The following is a 21913-nucleotide window of genomic DNA, read 5'->3' as shown; positions in this document are numbered from 1 at the left end:
CCGCCTGAAAATAGCAGGAGTTAAGAGCTTTCTGGCTAACGCCGGTTCATAAAGCTCTTAACTACTGTACCCTAAAGTACACTAACACCCATAAACTACCTATGTACCCCTAAACCGAGGTCCCCCCACACCGCCGCCACTCGATTAAAATTTTTAACCCCTAATCTGCCGACCGCCACCTACGTTATATTTATGTACCCCTAATCTGCTGCCCCTAACCCCGCCGACCCCTGTATTACATTTATTAAACCCTAACTTGCCCCCCACAACGTCGCCGCCAGCTACTTAAAATAATTAACCCCTAATCTTCCGACCGCAAATCGCCGCCACCTACGTTATCCCTATGTACCCCTAATCTGCTGCCCCTAACATCGCCGACCCCTATATTATATTTATTAACCCCTAATCTGCCCCCCTCAACGTCGCCGACACCTGCCTACACTTATTAACCCCTAATCTGCCGAGCGGACCTGAGCGCTACTATAATAAATGTATTAACCCCCAATCCGCCTCACTAACCCTATCATAAATAGTATTAACCCCTAATCTGCCCTCCCTAACATCGCCGACACCTAACTTCAATTATTAACCCCTAATCTGCCGACCGGAGCTCACCGCTATTCTAATAAATGTATTAACCCCTAAAGCTAAGTCTAACCCTAACACTAACACCCCCCTAAGTTAAATATAATTTTTATCTAACGAAATAAATTAACTCTTATTAAATAAATTATTCCTATTTAAAGCTAAATACTTACCTGTAAAATAAATCCTAATATAGCTACAATATAAATTATAATCATATTGTAGCTATTTTAGGATTAATATTTATTTTACAGGCAACTTTGTAATTATTTTAACCAGGTACAATAGCTATTAAATAGTTAAGAACTATTTAATAGTTACCTAGTTAAAATAATAACAAATTTACCTGTAAAATAAATCCTAACCTAAGTTATAATTAAACCTAACACTACCCTATCAATAAAATAATTAAATAAACTACCTACAATTACCTACAATTAACCTAACACTACACTATCAATAAATTAATTAAACACAATTCCTACAAATAAATACAATTAAATAAACTAGCTAAAGTACAAAAAATAAAAAAGAACTAAGTTACAGAAAATAAAAAAATATTTACAAACATAAGAAAAATATTACAACAATTTTAAACTAATTACACCTACTCTAAGCCCCCTAATAAAATAACAAAGCCCCCCAAAATAAAAAATTCCCTACCCTATTCTAAATTAAAAAAGTTACAAGCTCTTTTACCTTACCAGCCCTGAACAGGGCCCTTTGCGGGGCATGCCCCAAGAATTTCAGCTCTTTTGCCTGTAAAAAAAAACATACAATACCCCCCCCCAACATTACAACCCACCACCCACATACCCCTAATCTAACCCAAACCCCCCTTAAATAAACCTAACACTAAGCCCCTGAAGATCTTCCTACCTTGTCTTCACCATCCAGGTATCACCGATCCGTCCTGGCTCCAAGATCTTCATCCAACCCAAGCGGGGGTTGGCGATCCATAATCCGGTCCAGAAGAGGCTCCAAAGTCTTCCTCCTATCCGGCAAGAAGAGGACATCCGGACCGGCAAACATCTTCTCCAAGCGGCATCTTCGATCTTCTTCCATCCGGAGCGAAGCGGCAGGATCCTGAAGACATCCAGCGCGGAACATCCATCCGGACCGACGACTGAACGACGAATGACTGTTCCTTTAAGGGACGTCATCCAAGATGGCGTCCCTCGAATTCCGATTGGCTGATAGGATTCTATCAGCCAATCGGAATTAAGGTAGGAATTTTCTGATTGGCTGATGGAATCAGCCAATCAGAATCAAGTTCAATCCGATTGGCTGATCCAATCAGCCAATCAGATTGAGCTCGCATTCTATTGGCTGTTCCTATTGGATCGGCCAATCGGATTGAACTTGATTCTGATTGGCTGATTCCATCAGCCAATCAGAAAATTCCTACCTTAATTCCGATTGGCTGATAGAATCCTATCAGCCAATCGGAATTCGAGGGACGCCATCTTGGATGACGTCCCTTAAAGGAACAGTCATTCGTCGTTCAGTCGTCGGTCCGGATGGATGTTCCGCGCTGGATGTCTTCAGGATCCTGCCGCTTCGCTCCGGATGGAAGAAGATCGAAGATGCCGCTTGGAGAAGATGTTTGCCGGTCCGGATGTCCTCTTCTTGCCGGATAGGAGGAAGACTTTGGAGCCTCTTCTGGACCGGATTATGGATCGCCAACCCCCGCTTGGGTTGGATGAAGATCTTGGAGCCAGGACGGATCGGTGATACCTGGATGGTGAAGACAAGGTAGGAAGATCTTCAGGGGCTTAGTGTTAGGTTTATTTAAGGGGGGTTTGGGTTAGATTAGGGGTATGTGGGTGGTGGGTTGTAATGTTGGGGGGGGGGTATTGTATGTTTTTTTTTACAGGCAAAAGAGCTGAAATTCTTGGGGCATGCCCCGCAAAGGGCCCTGTTCAGGGCTGGTAAGGTAAAAGAGCTTGTAACTTTTTTAATTTAGAATAGGGTAGGGAATTTTTTATTTTGGGGGGCTTTGTTATTTTATTAGGGGGCTTAGAGTAGGTGTAATTAGTTTAAAATTGTTGTAATATTTTTCTTATGTTTGTAAATATTTTTTTATTTTCTGTAACTTAGTTCTTTTTTATTTTTTGTACTTTAGCTAGTTTATTTAATTGTATTTATTTGTAGGAATTGTGTTTAATTAATTTATTGATAGTGTAGTGTTAGGTTAATTGTAGGTAATTGTAGGTAGTTTATTTAATTATTTTATTGATAGGGTAGTGTTAGGTTTAATTATAACTTAGGTTAGGATTTATTTTACAGGTAAATTTGTTATTATTTTAACTAGGTAACTATTAAATAGTTCTTAACTATTTAATAGCTATTGTACCTGGTTAAAATAATTACAAAGTTGCCTGTAAAATAAATATTAATCCTAAAATAGCTATAATATAATTATAATTTATATTGTAGCTATATTAGGATTTATTTTACAGGTAAGTATTTAGCTTTAAATAGGAATAAGTTATTTAATAAGAGTTAATTTATTTCGTTAGATAAATATTATATTTAACTTAGGGGGGTGTTAGTGTTAGGGTTAGACTTAGCTTTAGGGGTTAATCCATTTATTAGAATAGCGGTGAGCTCCGATCGGAAGATTGGGGGTTAATGTTTGAAGTTAGGTGTCGGCGATGTTAGGGAGGGCAGATTAGGGGTTAATACTATTTATGATAGGGTTAGTGAGGCGGATTAGGGGTTAATAACTTTATTATAGTAGCGCTCAGGTCCGCTCGGCAGATTAGGGGTTAATAAGTGTAGGCAGGTGTCGGCGACGTTGTGGGGGGCAGGTTAGGGGTTAATAAATATAATATAGGGGTCGGCGGTGTTAGGGGTAGCAGATTAGGGGTACATAGGGATAACGTAGGTGGCGGCGGTTTACGGAGCGGCAGATTAGGGGTTTAAAAAAATATGCAGGGGTCAGCGATAGCGGGGGCGGCAGATTAGGGGTTAATAAGTGTAAGGCTAGGGGTGTTTAGACTCGGGGTACATGTTAGAGTGTTAGGTGCAGACGTAGGAAGTGTTTCCCCATAGGAAACAATGGGGCTGCGTTAGGAGCTGAACGCTGCTTTTTTGCAGGTGTTAGGTTTTTTTTCAGCTCAAACAGCCCCATTGTTTCCTATGGGAGAATCGTGCACGAGCACGTTTTTGAGGCTGGCCGCGTCCGTAAGCAACTCTGGTATCGAGAGTTGCATTTGCGGTAAAAATGCTCTACGCTCCTTTTTTGGAGCCTAACGCAGCATTTGTTTGAACTCTCGATACCAGAGTTAATTTTATGGTGCGGCCAGAAAAAAGCCTGCGGAGCGTTAACAGCCCTTTTACCGCCGAACTCCAAATCTAGGCCTAAGTTAATTAACTAGGGAAGAACGTTTACTCAGACAATCTGATGTTGGGCAGTCTAGTTAACATAATCACACAAGGACACAATCAGTTTACCCAGACAGACTCCTGAGACACAATCAGATCTTAAACATACATAGAATACATCTTATTACAGAATATAGGAACAGTTCTTATTAGCTATAAAGTCTTTTATGCCCACTTGGCTTATAGAGTCACAATTGCTCCCACAAGGGGCACTCACACCCTGTACCCATCCTGTATTTATGGATACAGGGTGACATAGACATAAGACAGAGTTATGAAAGTACATGGGGTGTCCAGCATATAAAATTCCATATTTCCATGCAGTCTCTGGGTATCCTTAAGCCCATGTACCTCCAGCCCAAAGAATGTTCCATAACAGGCCCTCCAATGTACAGTGGCGAGATTGGTTTCGTCACAGCCACGAACTGAAAATGTTTGTCCAGGAAGGCAAACCTTAGGAACTGATGATGATCCTTGTGGATAGGAATATGAAGGTAAGCATCCTTCAAGTCCACGGTAGTCATATATTGACCCTCCTGGATCAGTGATAGAATTGTTCGAATAGTCTCCATTTTGAAAGATGGGACTCTGAGAAACTTGTTTAGACTCTTTAGATCTAAAATGGGTCGGAACGTGCCCTCCTTTTTGGGGACCACGAAAAGATTTGAGTAAAACCCCTGTCCCTGTTCCAGTCTTGGAACAGGATGAATTACTCCCATAGTAAAGAGGTCTTTTACACAACGAAGAACGCCTCTCTTTTTGTCTGGTCTGCAGACAATCGTGAAAGAAGAAACCTCCCCCTTGGGAGAGAACCTTTGAATTCCAGCTGATACCCTTGGGACACGACTTCCCGTGTCCAAGGATCCTGAACATCTCTTACCCAAGCCTGGGTAAAGAGAGAAAGTCTGCCCCCTACTAGATCTGATCCCGGATCGGGGGCCGCCCCTTCATGCTGTTTTGGTAGCAGCAGCGGGCTTCTTGGGTTGTTTACCCCTGTTCCAAGCCTGGTTGGGTCTCCAGACGGACTTGGCCTGAGCAAAATTCCTTCCTGCTTGGCGGAGGAAGAAGAGGAGACTCCCCTAAAGTTCCGAAAGGAACGAAAATTATTTTGTTTACCCCTCAGTTTAGCAGTTCTATCCTGAGGTAGGAGATGACCCTTACCTCCCGTAATGTCAGAAATGATCTCTTTCAAATCGGGCCCGAATAAGGTTTTCCCTTTGAAAGGAATAGCCAAAAGCTTTGACTTAGATGTAACACTGGCAACTTAGATAATACCTCTGAAAGGGTAGTTGACACAACTGCAGCCATATCCTGCAGAGTAAATGAATTAGACGCGGTTGAAGAACCAGGCGTCGCTTGGGTGGGAGTTAAAGGTTGTAACGCTTGGGGAGAAGTTAGCGGTATACCCTGATTCTCCTCAGACAGAGAATCATCCTTACACACATCTTCTTTACATAAAATTTGTGCTTTACATTGTAAGGCCCTCTCAGTGCACGAGGAACACAAAACCAGAGGGGGTTCCACAGTGGCATGTAAACACATAGAGCAAGGAGTATCATCCTCAGTGTCAGACATGTTAAACAGACTAACAATATTAACAATAGTCGTACTTTGCTAAAATATTGAGCTCTGATTAAAATTGTATGCAAAAATGTTAATGCAAAAAGAAACTGTACTGAAGATGAAGATAGAAGATGCCGCCTGGATGAAGATGTCTGCCGGTGCGGATGTCCTCTTCTGCCCGGATAGGATGAAGACTTCTGCCGGTCCGGATGCCCTCTTCTGCCCCATCGGTGCCCGGCTGGGTGAAGACGGCTCAAGGTAGGGTGATCTTCATTGGGGTAGTGTTAGTTTTTTTTTAAGGGGGGATCGGGTGGGTTTTAGAGTAGGGGTGTATGGGTGGTGGGTTGTAATGTTGGGGGGGTATTGTATTTCTTTTTTTTTACAGGTAAAAGAGATGATTACTTTGGTGCAATGCCCCGCAAAAAGCCCATTTAAGGGCTGGTAAAAGAGCTGATTACTTTTGTAATTTAGTATAGGGTAGGGTATTTTATTATTTTGGGGGGATTTTTTTATTTTATTTGGGGGCTTAGATTAGGTGTAATTAGATTAAACTTCTTGTAATATTTTTTTATTTTTTGTAATTTTGTGGGGGTTTTTTGTAATATAGTTTAGTTTATTTAATTGTATTTTAGTTTAGATAATTGTAGTTAATTTATTTAATTAATTTATTGATAGTGTAGTGTTAGGTGTATTTGTAACTTAGGTTAGGATTTATTTTACAGGTAATTTTGTAATTATTTTAACTAGGTAGCTATTAAATAGTTATTAACTATTTAATAGCTATTGTACCTAGTTAAAATAAATACAAAGTTGCCTGTAAAATTAATATAAATCCTAAAATAGCTACAATGTAACTATTAGTTATATTGTAGCTATATTATGGTTTATTTTATAGGTAAGTATTTAGTTTTAAATAGGAATAATTTATTTAATTATAGTAATTTTATTTAGATTTATTAAAAATAGATTTAACTTAGGGGGTGGTAGGGTTAGGGTTAGACTTAGTTTTAGGGGTTAAAAACTTGATTATAGTAGCGGCGACGTTGGGGGCGGCAGATTAGGGGTTAATAATTGTAGGTAGGTGGCGGCGATGTTAAGGACGGCAGATTAGGGGTTAATAAAATTTATTATAGTGTTTGCGAGGCGGGAGTGCGGCGGTTTAGGGGTTAATACATTTATTATAGTGGCGGAGATGTCCGGTCGGCAGATTAGGGGTTACTAAATATAGGTAGGTTGCAGCGACGTTGGGGGCGGCAGATTAGGGGTTAATAAATATAATATAGGTGTCGGCGATGTTAGGGACAGTAGATTAGGGGTTCATAAGTATAACGTAGGGGTGTTTAGACTCGGGGTTCATGTTAGGGTGTTAGGTGCAGACATAAAATGTATTTCCCCATAGGAAACAATGGGGCTGCGTTAAGAGCTGAACGCTGCTTTTTTGCAGGTGTTAGGTTTTTTTTCAGCCGAATCTGCCCCATTGTTTCCTATGGGGAAATCGTGCACAAGCACGTTTTGCCAGCTTACCGCTACCGTAAGCAACGCTGGTATTACAGTGAGAAGTGGAGCTAAATTTTGCTCAACGCTCACTTTTCTGAGGCTAATGCTGCCATTCAGAAAACTTATAATACCAGCGTTGTTTAAAGGGAGCTGTTACGGTACCAACAGGATACCAAGGGTTAATACCAGGGAACAACGTCCTGCATAGGGAATCAGCAATTCACAAACCAGCCAGTTTTCAGGTTTAAACAGAATATCTTTATTAAAGGCTGAATGCCTAGTATTTATACAGGTTTTGACCCCAGATGGGGGGGTTGAATATAACCCTGGCTTCAGGTTACAGAGGGCATTGGTTAAACAGTAAAGCAAACATATGAACAATGCATCAAACCTCTAAGAATTGTCTATTCACAGGTAAAACAGATTAACATATTAAGTACTCAGACAATCTGATGTTGGGCAGTCTAGTTAACATAATCACACAAGGACACAATCAGTTTACCTAGACAGACTCCTGAGACACAATCAGATCTTAAACATACATAGAATACATCTTATTACAGAATATAGGAACAGTTCTTATTAGCTATAAAGTCTTTTATGCCCACTTGGCTTATAGAGTCACAATTGCTCCCACAAGGGGCACTCACACCCTGTACCCATCCTGTATTTATGGATACAGGGTGACATAGACATAAGACAGAGTTATGAAAGTACATGGGGTGTCCAGCATATAAAATTCCATATTTCCATGCAGTCTCTGGGTATCCTTAAGCCCATGTACCTCCAGCCCAAAGAATGTTCCATAACAGGCCCTCCAATGTACAGTGGCGAGATTGGTTTTGTCACATCTCTCCCCTTTTCCAAACAGACTAACAGGGTATCTGACCTCCTGCCAGTCAGTGCCCTGGTTAGTCCAGCAACCCACCCATAAAACACAATTAGTAGTACAGCCCACCCACAATAAATGGTTACTACACCTGAGTATGGGGAAAACTTGTCCATGTCCAGGTGCCTCACCACAGCTGTGTGGGGGACTGGTACGCTGAATTGGTGGGTTGCGAGGTGGGCAGAGACCAGCTGTACTCTGCCCGGGTGCCAGCACTACCATGGAAGTAGCCTGGTGGGAGCCTGGTTGCTGGAGGGGGAGACCGACTGTCTCCCCTTTGGATACATAGCTGTGCTGCTGGAGGGGGAGACCAATCGTCTCCCCTTTGGCTAAACAGCCGTGTTGCTGGGGGACAGGACCAACTGTCCCTACCCCTTGTAACGCAGCCTGCCGCTGGGGAATGGAGTCTGGGCTCCCAATTCCCTGTATATTCCTCTGCTGCTGGGGGACAGGACCATCAAACTCCTCTCCCTCTGGGTTGTCATGCTCCGCTGTCCAGGGTATATACTGTGCCATATACCACCAGAGCGCCTGGTAGGCATGTCAGTTTACTGGGACAATCCATCTGTATTCCCGTTATGAGAGAGAATTCCTGTCCATACAAACAAGGGTTCAAATTCCTCAGTGCCCAGACCAGGGCCAAACAGTCCTTCAAAATCCCATCAGCTTCTTTACGAGTTTTCTGTACCTGCTCTTTATAGGTATCCACAATCCCTTCATACTGACATAGGGTGCCCTTGAGTTGCTGCACCTCACTATGAGCCAGCGTCAGCTTCTCCTCAAGTGTCGCTAAGTTTGTCTTTAAGGTTTCATGTCCCACTCTCAAGCTGGTGTTTTCTGCAGTCTGTCGGTGCAGCTTGTCTAGCAGAGATTCACGTTCTAAACGTGCTTTTTCCTCTGCGCTCCTCTTCTCCTTCATCAGCGCATTGTAACGGGACCTCCACATATCAATAGCGGATAGAGATTTACTGAGCTCAGCGTCCTGGGGCTTAGCAGCAGGTGGGTCAGTCTCTGCTGCACGGATCTGGGCACGGGAAGTCACAGAGTTAACATCAGCGGGACCCATAGGAGCGTAGGCAGAAACAAGGGGGGCCAAGTCATTTCCAAGAAGAACATCAGCAGGTAAGTCCTTCTTGACCCCCAGATTCACAGGTCTAGCGCCCACTCCCCAATCCAAATGTACCCTGGCAACAGGTAGGCTGAACACATCGCCCCCTGCTACCCTCACAGCCACAGTGTCTCCAGTGTACTGTTTCTCAGACACCAAGTTCTTTTGAAGCAAGGTCATGGTAGCACCAGTATCCCGTAGACCACTGACCTTCTTCCCATTCACTTTAACCAGTTGCCGGTTATTCCGGTGGGCAGCTTGCACAAGGTCTGCCTCATGTAGGATGCTCCAGCATTCTTGCGCCTCTACGTAGCGGGCCGCAGGCTGAGGATTACGTGGGATTCTGCCGGCGGGTCTTCTCCAGGACTGCGCTTGGTTCGCTGCGTTTAGGGGACACTCTGGTCTTTTGTGCCCTAGTTGCTTACATCCAAAGCATCGAATCGGTTGTGAGATAGCCCCGCAAATTGAACAGGGCTCTCTGAGGGTAGTTCGTGGCCGGAGGCCGTGTGGTATAGCGGTGCGCCGGGGTTTGGTAACTGGCAGCTGCTGGGGTGACTGGGGGTCTGTACTCCACTCTAGCAGGGGGCTTAGTGGTAGCAGTGTCCAGTTTGCGGGCATCCGTATACTCATCTGCCAAGCGAGCCGCTTCCTGCAGGGTGGAGGGTTTACGGTCCCGAACCCACTCTCGAACTCCTGTGGGTAACTTGTCGAAGCAATGTTCCAACAGGAATAGCTGCAGCACCTCTTCCCCAGATATGGCTTGGCACCCCGCTATCCAGTGAGCTGCTGTGCGGTGCACCTTACATGCCCACTCAAGGTAGGAATCTCCAGCTAATTTAACAGTGTCTCTGAACCGCCTCCGGTATGCCTCCGGTGTAACCGCATACCTGGAGAGCAGAGCCTCTTTTACAGTATTATAATCCCTGACTTCCTCATCTGGAATGGCCCGAAAAGCCTCTCTGGCCCGGCCGGATAATTTTCCAGATAATATCGTACCTTGTGTAGTGCACATTGCCTCTCAAAATCCGCAAGGTACCCATCAATCTCTCCTTCTGTTTCCAGGAAGTTTTTAAAAGCTGCAAAATTTACTTTTCTCTTTTCCATCTTAGTCAGTATTATAATAATCCCCCTCTTCCTGAGGTTACTGGCTTGTGTAGTTGCTCTTCTGGGCGATAAGGTTCATTCCGTCGCTTGCCACCAATTGTTACGGTACCAACAGGATACCAAGGGTTAATACCAGGGAACAACGTCCTGCATAGGGAATCAGCAATTCACAAACCAGCCAGTTTTCAGGTTTAAACAGAATATCTTTATTAAAGGCTGAATGCCTAGTATTTATACAGGTTTTGACCCCAGATGGGGGGGTTGAATATAACCCTGGCTTCAGGTTACAGAGGGCATTGGTTAAACAGTAAAGCAAACATATGAACAATGCATCAAACCTCTAAGAATTGTCTATTCACAGGTAAAACAGATTAACATATTAAGTACTCAGACAATCTGATGTTGGGCAGTCTAGTTAACATAATCACACAAGGACACAATCAGTTTACCTAGACAGACTCCTGAGACACAATCAGATCTTAAACATACATAGAATACATCTTATTACAGAATATAGGAACAGTTCTTATTAGCTATAAAGTCTTTTATGCCCACTTGGCTTATAGAGTCACAATTGCTCCCACAAGGGGCACTCACACCCTGTACCCATCCTGTATTTATGGATACAGGGTGACATAGACATAAGACAGAGTTATGAAAGTACATGGGGTGTCCAGCATATAAAATTCCATATTTCCATGCAGTCTCTGGGTATCCTTAAGCCCATGTACCTCCAGCCCAAAGAATGTTCCATAACAGGCCCTCCAATGTACAGTGGCGAGATTGGTTTTGTCACAGGAGCGTTAAGAAAAAAAGGAGCGTTAGCAACGCACGGCTTTACCGACAAAACTCGCAATCTAGCAGATAATCTGGCCCCTGCACCATGCCACAGCTCTGCTGTGGCGCCTACCTGCCCCCGGAATACACTTGCTGTAGCCTGAAGTTTGAAAAGCCCTTCGAGAGGTCGAGATAATTTAGGCCCCACCAGAGCCCCAGTCTCTGCTTGCTATGCGATCCGGATGCTACTGCGCGTCTGAGCGCGTGAAAATAGGCCCCGCCCACCATGGGCGTTACCCTAATTCTGACTAAGACCCACATGGGTCACACATGTAGACAAAAAATAAAGCCATGTGCCCTCTTGTATACACAGCAAACATTGTAACACTGCACCTCAAACTAGTAATAAAGTTAACAGCCCTTAAGCAAACCGCAACTCCCAGCGTCCAGCCCTAAATAAGCCTCAAAGATATATTGACATACTTTGGTAAATAATATAAAGGGATTTCAGGTACACAATTTCCATTCATATAGTGTATACTGCTTACCTTTCCCCACATACAGAAAAATGTCAGCCTGTTCTGATGCATCAAGTCTCCCCAAAAACAAAAGACTGAACATACCTCAATGATGCTTGTAGCAAGACATCGTTCTCCACACTGAAGATTTCTTTTACGCTACCTTCAGCTGCACTGTGGGAACCATCATGGATCTTAGGTAATGTTTGCTAAGATCATCATCAGGGCAGAAAATAAGATGTCTCCATTCCTCTTGAGAAGTTATAGACTGACGATTTCCCCCTGAGAAAAATAGTACTCACTGGCACCATTTTAAAATAAAAAAACTTCTTGATTGAAGAATCTAAACTAACACCTCACTTTACCTCTTCCTATTACTAACACAGGCAAAGAGAATGACTGGGGTGGATGGAAGGGAGGAGCTATATATACAGCTCTGCTGTGGTGCTCTTTGCCACTTCCTGCTAGCAGGAGGTTAATATCCCACAAGTAAGGAAATGTAAGGCAAATTGCCTGGAATGCACATAAGGGTTAAGGCCAAGACGGAGGAGGGGAGTGTTGTGTTGTGTGTGTGTGAAACAATGTTGCAGAAAGAGAGGAGGGGTTCCAGCTTACCTTTTTAAGCCCAGTACAGGAAGCACATGTCCTCTTTCTGCTGTTTTTCTCAAAGTTTTCACATGAGACGTTCAAGGAGATCTAAAGCACCTCCAAAGCGAATCATGGAGGCTAGGGAGGAACCTGCAGAGAGAGAAGTGGTTGAAGACAGCGATGAAGCAGCTGAGTGGATTCCTCCATCGCCAGAAACGGTGGGTCGAACCCCTTTACTTTCCTCCCTTGCCCCTTCCCTTGATCAATCTTCGGGGGAGGTTGGGGCTAGTAGGGGGGAAATTTCAGATCAGGCCCTACTGGAGGTGCTGGCGTTAGTGAGCAATATGGGGGGTGGTGCTGGGCAACCAGATGGTGCGTCTGAGCCCGTCGGCCATGCGGCCGGGAGTGAGCCCTCTTTACAGGGGGTTAGTGCTGACATAGGCCCCAATTCATTTACCATGTCGGGCCCTGCCGGGCCCGTTTCTGGCCTTCGCAGGCCCACATGTCCCCCTAAAGTAGCCGGTAAAGCGGGGGTCCCCGCTAGGCCCGCTATCCGGTCTCCAGCCGCTAGCGCCTCAGTTCCCTGCTCTCCGATCACCCTGGTTAGGCCTCCCTCCCCTTGGCTAATTGTGAATCAATGGAGGAATTATCTCAGGGGGGGCATTTCTCTGGCCAAATGAACCCGGGGGTCCCCGTTGGAGGCCCCCGTGGGCAGGTTGCAAAGGGCATTGCGGCCCGGCAAGGGGCAAAGGCCCCGTCGGGTAGTAATCCTCGTCAAGGGGCAAAGGCCCCATCGGGCAATTATAAAGGTGGCGCATCACCTATTGGGCACGCTAGGAGTACGCCTAAGAGCGCTGGCAGTAATAGTAAGGTTTCTGTGGGCAAAGGCGGCGCGTTTTTGGCGCGCAAATTGGTGAGAGTGTAAGGGCTAGGCCTCAGGCTCCGGGCGCATCCCTGGCAGCTGCGAGGAAGGTAGTAACTAGGTCTTCTACCAAACATGGTTCACCAGAACAGTTTCAGAGTCTAGATTTAGCGGTTGCATCCACTAGGCGTAAGAAAGCCACCCCTATCACCCAGAAATCAGTACATTTTAGTGAAGAGATAGAGGACTTTACAGAAGATGAGCAGGGTGTGTATGATGAAGTTGCAGGTTGCGAAGGCAACCAGGATGTGTGTGAGGGGATGAATGAGCACAGGGGGAGGGGTAGAGCAGACCTTCCCCTTCGTGGTACTCCTCTCTGGCAATCTCTTTTGCAGGAAAGCGACATGGCTACATCAGGAGATTCAGGCAGCGGGTTGGAGAGAGGTGCTGAGAGCGGCCCGGACTCCATGGTGTCAGAGGATGAGCGTCCTTCTACTTCGGGAGTCGTGGCGATTCCAAACAGGATCGGTGTGAGAGATGGTGAGTCCTCAGTTTCAGTGGGGTTGCGGGGTTTTACCTCATCCTCGGATGATTCTGGGTCAGAAAATGACAAGGAACTGGGGTTGCATGGGAAGGGCAATAAACGAATGTATAAGATGCTTAGATGGTTAACTGAAGAGAAGAGATCAGAAAAAGGGGGCTTGCGTGACCGTTATGACTATATTGCCTCTGATAGGTCCGACAGGGCGGCCCAACCCAGACTTCGCATAAGTGGGGTGGGGAGGCCCGTTAATCGGAAGGTGGCACTCCAAGGGGACACTAGGTCCTGGTCTTCTTATGATCTGCACGAGCATTTGAAGACTAAGACAGTACGGAGAATTCAAGAGGGGAAGTTTGTTAACATCTTCGAGCTCTCGGTGGAAGCCCTAAGGCAGAAAGCGAGAGCGGAGGATGGGACAGGCCCCAAGAAGTACCAGCGCCCAGACACATTTCACGAATGGCGCCGGTGTTTCAGGATCTATGCGTCCTGCTATTTGCAAAAATGGCCGGACCAGTGTTTAGCCGTGTTGAAATACATGGAAAACATGGAGATCATTGCTGATAATTATCGCGATGGTGCCTGGCGGGATTATGATGAGGAGTTCCGCAGAAAGATGGTGGGTAATCCACTGTTGGATTTTGGGTGCGTAGAAATGCAACTCTGGGCCCGGCTGGGTCCCGAGAAATTGCTAGTTACTTCTGGTGCCCCGGCGGGTGCAACACAGTTTCGACCCGCAAATAGATTTCGCAGACGCCCAGCAGGGGTTTGTTGGAAATTCCAGGACAAGCAATGCACGTTGGGAACCGCGTGTTCCTTTCGGCACGCTTGTCGCATCTGCGGGGGATTTCACCCGGCCGCAGACTGCGTTAAAAAAGGGGACAAACTGGACAGGACTGGGCCAAGAGGCCCTGCTGTCACTAAGAGCGGACACCCCGCTGAAGGTGGCCGCAATTAGTACGTGGCTCACGCTCTACCCCGATAGGATAGCGGCGGCCTTGTTGGAGTCAGGGCTCCGGGAAGGTTTTGTTATCCCCGTACAAGGTCCGGTTTCGGGTGCGGCTTCTCGCAGGAACCTGAAATCTGCCTCCCTGTTCCCGGAGGTATTGAAGGAGAAATTGGGTAAGGAAGTTTCACTGGGTAGAATGGCTGGCCCGTTTAAGGAAAGACCTATGCCGGGATTGGTTATCTCGCCTCTAGGGGTTGTGCCCAAAAAAGACCCAGGAAAGTTTAGGATGATACAACATCTTTCATACCCAAAGGGAAAGTCAGTCAATGACGCCATTCCTCAGGACTTGAGTACGGTATATTACCAGTCATTTGATGATGCTTTACAAGTAGTACGCAGATCGGGTCATGGGGCATTACTGGCCAAGCTTGACATCGAGTCTGCTTTCAGACTCTTGCCGATTCACCCCGCATCATTTTACTTAATGGGATGTTTCTTCAACGGACACTATTATGTCGACCGTTGTTTGCCCATGGGGTGTTCCATTTCCTGCGCCTATTTTGAGGCGTTTAGTTCCTTCTTGCATTGGGCCGTTGCGGAAGTGACAGGAGAGGATAGGATTGCTCACTACTTGGACGACTTTCTCCTGGTAGGTAGACAGGGGTCTAGGGAATGTGAGCTGCTCCTTTACGCCATGCGGCTGTTGATGGAGAAATTTGGAGTCCCCTTAGCAGAAGACAAAACGGAGGGCCCTTGCACTTGTCTTACTTTCCTGGGTATCGAAATTGATTCGGTAGCCCAGGAATGTAGGCTTCCGGTTGATAAGGTACGGAAGATGTTGACAGAAGTCAGGAGCCTCGCAGCGGCGCAGTTTTGCACGCTGAAAGAGCTTCAATCTGTTTTGGGTCTGCTCAACTTTGCAGGGAGGGTCATCCCGATGGGGAGGATTTTCCTGAAGAGAATGGAGCGCTTGTTGCCGGGAGTTACTTCCCCCAAAGCCAAACTAATGGTTAATGACATGAAGGAAGACCTCCGTGTCTGGGATCTGTTCCTCAGGGATTTCAATGGGGTCTGTATTTGGAGAACCCCTCAGACTCCGGCGCGAGACCTGCACCTCTTTACTGATGCTGCTGGGGGTTTTGGATACGGCGCCTATCTCAATGGCGAGTGGAGCGCTGAACCTTGGCCGGCCGAGTGGGCGGCCAGGGGCCTGACCAGGAACCTGTGCCTTCTGGAGCTTTTCCCCATTCTGGTGGCGTTAGAGATCTGGGGGGACAAGCTCGAGAACCGTTCCGTCATTTTTTGGACGGACAATTTGAGCGTGGTTTTTGCCATTAACGGTCTCTCTTCTTCCTCACCGCCAGTAATTCGATATCTGAGAATTCTGGTTTTGAGATGCCTCAAGCGGAACATTGAGTTTCGGGCTAGGCATGTCCCAGGGGTTAAAAAAGTTATTGCTGACACACTATCTCGCTTTCAATGGGAAAATTTTAGGAAATGTGCTCTGGAGGCTGCCACTCATGGCTTTCCCTGTCCCCCTTTTCTTTGGCAGGTGGCTTTGGATGGCAGTCCCTGATTCCGGTGCTGAAGGCGTCCCTGGCACCTTCCACTTGGAAGTCCTATGTAAGGTACTGGGAAGAATGGGTATTCTTCTGTGATGTCCAAGGATTTCCTTCTTGTGCTGGTGAGCAAGATTGGCTATTGCGCTGGCTCGCGGAGCTTAGGACTAAACTAGCTAAGAAAGGGGCGGTGTCCGCGCGGTTAGCGGCGGTGTCCTTTTTCTGTAAACTATTCACGCTGACGGACTCTTCCAAAACGTTTTTGATTCGTCAAATACTGAGGGGTTGGGGAAGGTCGGAAGTGCGGCGTCCGGACGTTAGGGAACCCATAACGGCGGACAGGTTGGTCCTCCTGCTTCGTGTTCTACCGGAGGTATGTTCCCCAGACTACGAAGTGCGGCTTTTTTCCGCTGCGTTCGCCATGGCGTTTCATGGCGCACTCCGAGTGGGGGAATTGGTCCCCCAGTCTAAGTTGGCGAAAGTGGGTGGCGTCCTGGCGGAACACGTCAGGTTTACGGATAATGGGGTATTGCTTTTCATCCCTCGATCGAAAGTCGATCAGGATGGTAGGGGGGCCTGGCTGTCGCTACCCGCGCATGCGGGTTCCGCCTGCTGCCCTAGTGCACTGTTGAAGACCTTCTCGGACAGGCGTCCAGTGGGTGCTGTTAGATTTTTAATTCATCAGGATGGTACCCCCCTTACGAGGTTTCAATTTCGGAAGGTTTTGGGGTGGGCGGCTGAAAAAGTAGGCTTGAATCCCAATACCATAGCTCCTCACTCCTTTAGGGTTGGAGCTGCTACGACGGCGGCGACTTTAGGTTGGTCGGCTGACCGCATAATGGCGCTTGGGAGGTGGAAGTCTAAGAGGTATCAGATTTACGTTAGGCCACTTATATCCCATTGTTAGTATTTACTGGTTAATAATGTTGCGCGTTGCACTGCCATTATATGCCCTAACTCTTGTTTCTATTGCAGGGCCTAGAAGTGGGCCACTTCGTGCCTGGATCGTTGGGCACTCGTTCGTGCACTGGGCGGCTATCCGAGCAGCATCGCAACCTGGAGGGCAGCAGCTTGGGTTCTCATTCTCTAGGGTGGTAGTTAGGTGGTTAGGGAGAAGAGGCCTTTGCTGGGCAGATCTGCCTGGGTTACTGCAATCCGCCATGAGGCGGTGGGAGAAACCCCATGTTCTGATCATCCACTTAGGTGGAAATGATCTCGGCTCAATTCCCGGCCGGGACTTGAGCGCAGTGATCCAATCAGATCTGCGCACCTTTAAAGCTTGGTTGCCTGGTGTGAGAATGGGCTGGTCAAACATTATACCGAGGTTGACGTGGAGACACATGGCTAATCATAGGGCAGCGTTCCAAGTTCGCAAGAAGCTCAATAGAGATCTTAGGAAGCTTATGTGCGAGCTAGGTGGTTTTGTTGTGGAACACAAGTTCATTACGGCCGCTGACCGGAGCCTGTACCGAGGCGACGGGGTCCATCTTACGGACCATGGCATGGACCTGTTTATTGAAGATATACGTCAGTCCCTACTCCTATTTGTGTGAGTTGGTGGCGGCGAGAGTGGCCCTTGATATTTGGGCGATCTCGTGGCGGGTGGACAGTGTCCGGGGGCAGGATGTGGAACCTGTGCCTTCTGGAGCTTTTCCCCATTCTGGTGGCGTTAGAGATCTGGGGGGACAAGCTCGAGAACCGTTCCGTCATTTTTTGGACGGACAATTTGAGCGTGGTTTTTGCCATTAACGGTCTCTCTTCTTCCTCACCGCCAGTAATTCGATATCTGAGAATTCTGGTTTTGAGATGCCTCAAGCGGAACATTGAGTTTCGGGCTAGGCATGTCCCAGGGGTTAAAAAAGTTATTGCTGACACACTATCTCGCTTTCAATGGGAAAATTTTAGGAAATGTGCTCTGGAGGCTGCCACTCATGGCTTTCCCTGTCCCCCTTTTCTTTGGCAGGTGGCTTTGGATGGCAGTCCCTGATTCCGGTGCTGAAGGCGTCCCTGGCACCTTCCACTTGGAAGTCCTATGTAAGGTACTGGGAAGAATGGGTATTCTTCTGTGATGTCCAAGGATTTCCTTCTTGTGCTGGTGAGCAAGATTGGCTATTGCGCTGGCTCGCGGAGCTTAGGACTAAACTAGCTAAGAAAGGGGCGGTGTCCGCGCGGTTAGCGGCGGTGTCCTTTTTCTGTAAACTATTCACGCTGACGGACTCTTCCAAAACGTTTTTGATTCGTCAAATACTGAGGGGTTGGGGAAGGTCGAAAGTGCGGCGTCCGGACGTTAGGGAACCCATAACAGCGGACAGGTTGGTCCTCCTGCTTCGTGTTCTACCGGAGGTATGTTCCCCAGACTACGAAGTGCGGCTTTTTTCTGCGGCGTTCGCCATGGCGTTTCATGGCGCACTCCGAGTGGGGGAATTGGTCCCCCAGTCTAAGTTGGCGAAAGTGGGTGGCGTCCTGGCGGAACACGTCAGGTTTACGGATAATGGGGTATTGCTTTTCATCCCTCGATCGAAAGTCGATCAGGATGGTAGGGGGGCCTGGCTGTCGCTACCCGCGCATGCGGGTTCCGCCTGCTGCCCTAGTGCACTGTTGAAGACCTTCTCGGACAGGCGTCCAGTGGGTGCTGTTAGATTTTTAATTCATCAGGATGGTACCCCCCTTACGAGGTTTCAATTTCGGAAGGTTTTGGGGTGGGCGGCTGAAAAAGTAGGCTTGAATCCCAATACCATAGCTCCTCACTCCTTTAGGGTTGGAGCTGCTACGACGGCGGCGACTTTAGGTTGGTCGGCTGACCGCATAATGGCGCTTGGGAGGTGGAAGTCTAAGAGGTATCAGATTTACGTTAGGCCACTTATATCCCATTGTTAGTATTTACTGGTTAATAATGTTGCGCGTTGCACTGCCATTATATGCCCTAACTCTTGTTTCTATTGCAGGGCCTAGAAGTGGGCCACTTCGTGCCTGGATCGTTGGGCACTCGTTCGTGCACTGGGCGGCTATCCGAGCAGCATCGCAACCTGGAGGGCAGCAGCTTGGGTTCTCATTCTCTAGGGTGGTAGTTAGGTGGTTAGGGAGAAGAGGCCTTTGCTGGGCAGATCTGCCTGGGTTACTGCAATCCGCCATGAGGCGGTGGGAGAAACCCCATGTTCTGATCATCCACTTAGGTGGAAATGATCTCGGCTCAATTCCCGGCCGGGACTTGAGCGCAGTGATCCAATCAGATCTGCGCACCTTTAAAGCTTGGTTGCCTGGTGTGAGAATGGGCTGGTCAAACATTATACCGAGGTTGACGTGGAGACACATGGCTAATCATAGGGCAGCGTTCCAAGTTCGCAAGAAGCTCAATAGAGATCTTAGGAAGCTTATGTGCGAGCTAGGTGGTTTTGTTGTGGAACACAAGTTCATTACGGCCGCTGACCGGAGCCTGTACCGAGGCGACGGGGTCCATCTTACGGACCATGGCATGGACCTGTTTATTGAAGATATACGTCAGTCCCTACTCCTATTTGTGTGAGTTGGTGGCGGCGAGAGTGGCCCTTGATATTTGGGCGATCTCGTGGCGGGTGGACAGTGTCCGGGGGCAGGATGTGATCGAGGTAGAGTGACGGCACTTCCGGCCAGGGGTGAAGTCCCCAGACGCGCGTCTGGGGTGTTCCCTGCCCGTGTGATTCCGAAGCCGAGAATTCCCTGTTTTATAGTATTGAGCTACGCTCTGCTTCTTCTCCTGCGCCCTGGTACTGCCCATCTTGTTAGCATGGGTTACTACGTTTAGCTAGTACCTGATTGCCGCCCCCCTGGTCCATGTTTATTCAGACGGTCGTTAGTTCTTGTGTTGCCACAATAAACGTGACCTGCGGGTTTTCTCTAACCATAAAAAGTTGTTGTGTCGTTATTTTGTGTGTTATTTATTTCTACGTTTAGAAACTAAGTTGAGTTTATGTTAAACCAAGAATGTATATAGTTATAAGTTATTCTTTCCACAGACGAGGATATGGCATTTAATCCCTTAAGGAAATGTAAGGCAAATTGCCTGGAATGCACATAAGGGTTAAGGCCAAGACGGAGGAGGGGAGTGTTGTGTTGTGTGTGTGAAACAATGTTGCAGAAAGAGAGGAGGGGTTCCAGCTTACCTTTTTAAGCCCAGTACAGGAAGCACATGTCCTCTTTCTGCTGTTTTTCTCAAAGTTTTTTCCCCACCCTTTCCCTCCCTTTGTTTATTATTTTGCAATCAGTAGGGGGATCCGTCCTTATGGTGGTCCCCAGGGACTAGGGCTATCCGAAGGCATGATGAGGGCTAACCAGCCTATTTCTGTAAGTCCAAGGACGTTAAGTTTCAGCTCCCCAGGTATTTCAATCTGGCTTACGCACCTTTTTGATCCTGGCCCTTACTGGTACGGAGTGGTGGTTTGCACCCTGGGCTGGCGGGTGGACAGTGTCCGGGGGCAGGATGTGATCGAGGTAGAGTGACGGCATTTCCGGCCAGGGGTGAAGTCCCCAGACGCGCGTCTGGGGTGTTCCCTGCCCGTGTGATTCCGATGCCGAGAATTCCCTGTTTTATAGTATTGAGCTACGCTCTGCTTCTTCTCCTGCGCCCTGGTACTGCCCATCTTGTTAGCATGGGTTACTACGTTTAGCTAGTACCTGATTGCCGCCCCCCTGGTCCATGTTTATTCAGACGGTCGTTAGTTCTTGTGTTGCCACAATAAACGTGACCTGCGGGTTTTCTCTAACCATAAAAAGTTGTTGTGTCGTTATTTTGTGTGTTATTTATTTCTACGTTTAGAAACTAAGTTGAGTTTATGTTAAACCAAGAATGTATATAGTTATAAGTTATTCTTTCCACAGAGGAGGATATGGCATTTAATCCCTTAAGGATGAAATCCATGGACTCGTCATATCTTGTAAAAGAAATTACTGTGTTACTATGTGAGGGTGATCTCTCTGCTTAACTAAATATTACTGTGTTACTATGTGAGGGTGATCTCTCTGCTTAACTAAATATTACTGTGTTACTATGTGAGGGTGATCTCTCTGCTTAACTAAATATTACTGTGTTACTATGTGAGGGTGATCTCTCTGCTTAACTAAATATTACTGTTTTATTATATGAGGATGATCTCTCTGCTTAACTAAATATTACTGTGTTACTATGTGAGGTGATCTCTCTGCTTATCTACATATTACTGTGTGACTATGTGAGGGTGATCTCTCTGCTTAACTAAATATTACTGTGTTACTATGTGAGGGTGATCTCCCTGTTTATCTACATATTGCTGTGTGTGTATGTGAGGGTGATCTCCCTGCTTAACTACATATTAATATGTGAGGGTGATCTCCCTGCTTAACTTCATATTACTGTGTGACTATGTGAGGGTGATCTCTCTGCTTACCTACATATTACTGTGTGACTATGTGAGGGTGATCTCCCTGCTTAACTACATATTACTGTGTGATTATGTGAGGGTGATCTCTCTGCTTATCTGCATATTACTGTGTGACTATGTGAGGGTGATCGCTCTGCTTAACTAAAAATTACTGTGTTACTATGTGAGGGTGATCTTCCTGTTTATCTACATATTGCTGTGTTTGTATGTGAGGGTGATCTCCCTGCTTAACTACATATTAATATGTGAGGGCGATCTCCCTGCTTAACTTCATATTACTGTGTGACTATGTGAGGGTGATCTCTCTGCTTAACTAAATATTACTGTATTACTATGTGAGGGTGATCTCTCTGCTTAACTAAATATTACTGTGTTACTATGTGAGGGTGATCTCTCTGCTTAACTAAATATTACTGTGTTACTATGTGAGGGTGATCTCTCTGCTTAACTAAATATTACTGTGTTACTATGTGAGGATGATCTCTCTGCTTAACTAAATATTACTGTGTTGCTATGTGAGGGTGAACTCTCTGCTTAACTAAATATTACTGTGTTACTATGTGAGGGTGATCTCTCTGCTTATCTACATATTA

Source organism: Bombina bombina, chromosome 7, assembly GCF_027579735.1.
Source record: "Bombina bombina isolate aBomBom1 chromosome 7, aBomBom1.pri, whole genome shotgun sequence".
Classification (NCBI taxonomy): Eukaryota; Metazoa; Chordata; class Amphibia; order Anura; family Bombinatoridae; genus Bombina; species Bombina bombina.
Note: the sequence above shows the minus strand (reverse complement) of the source record.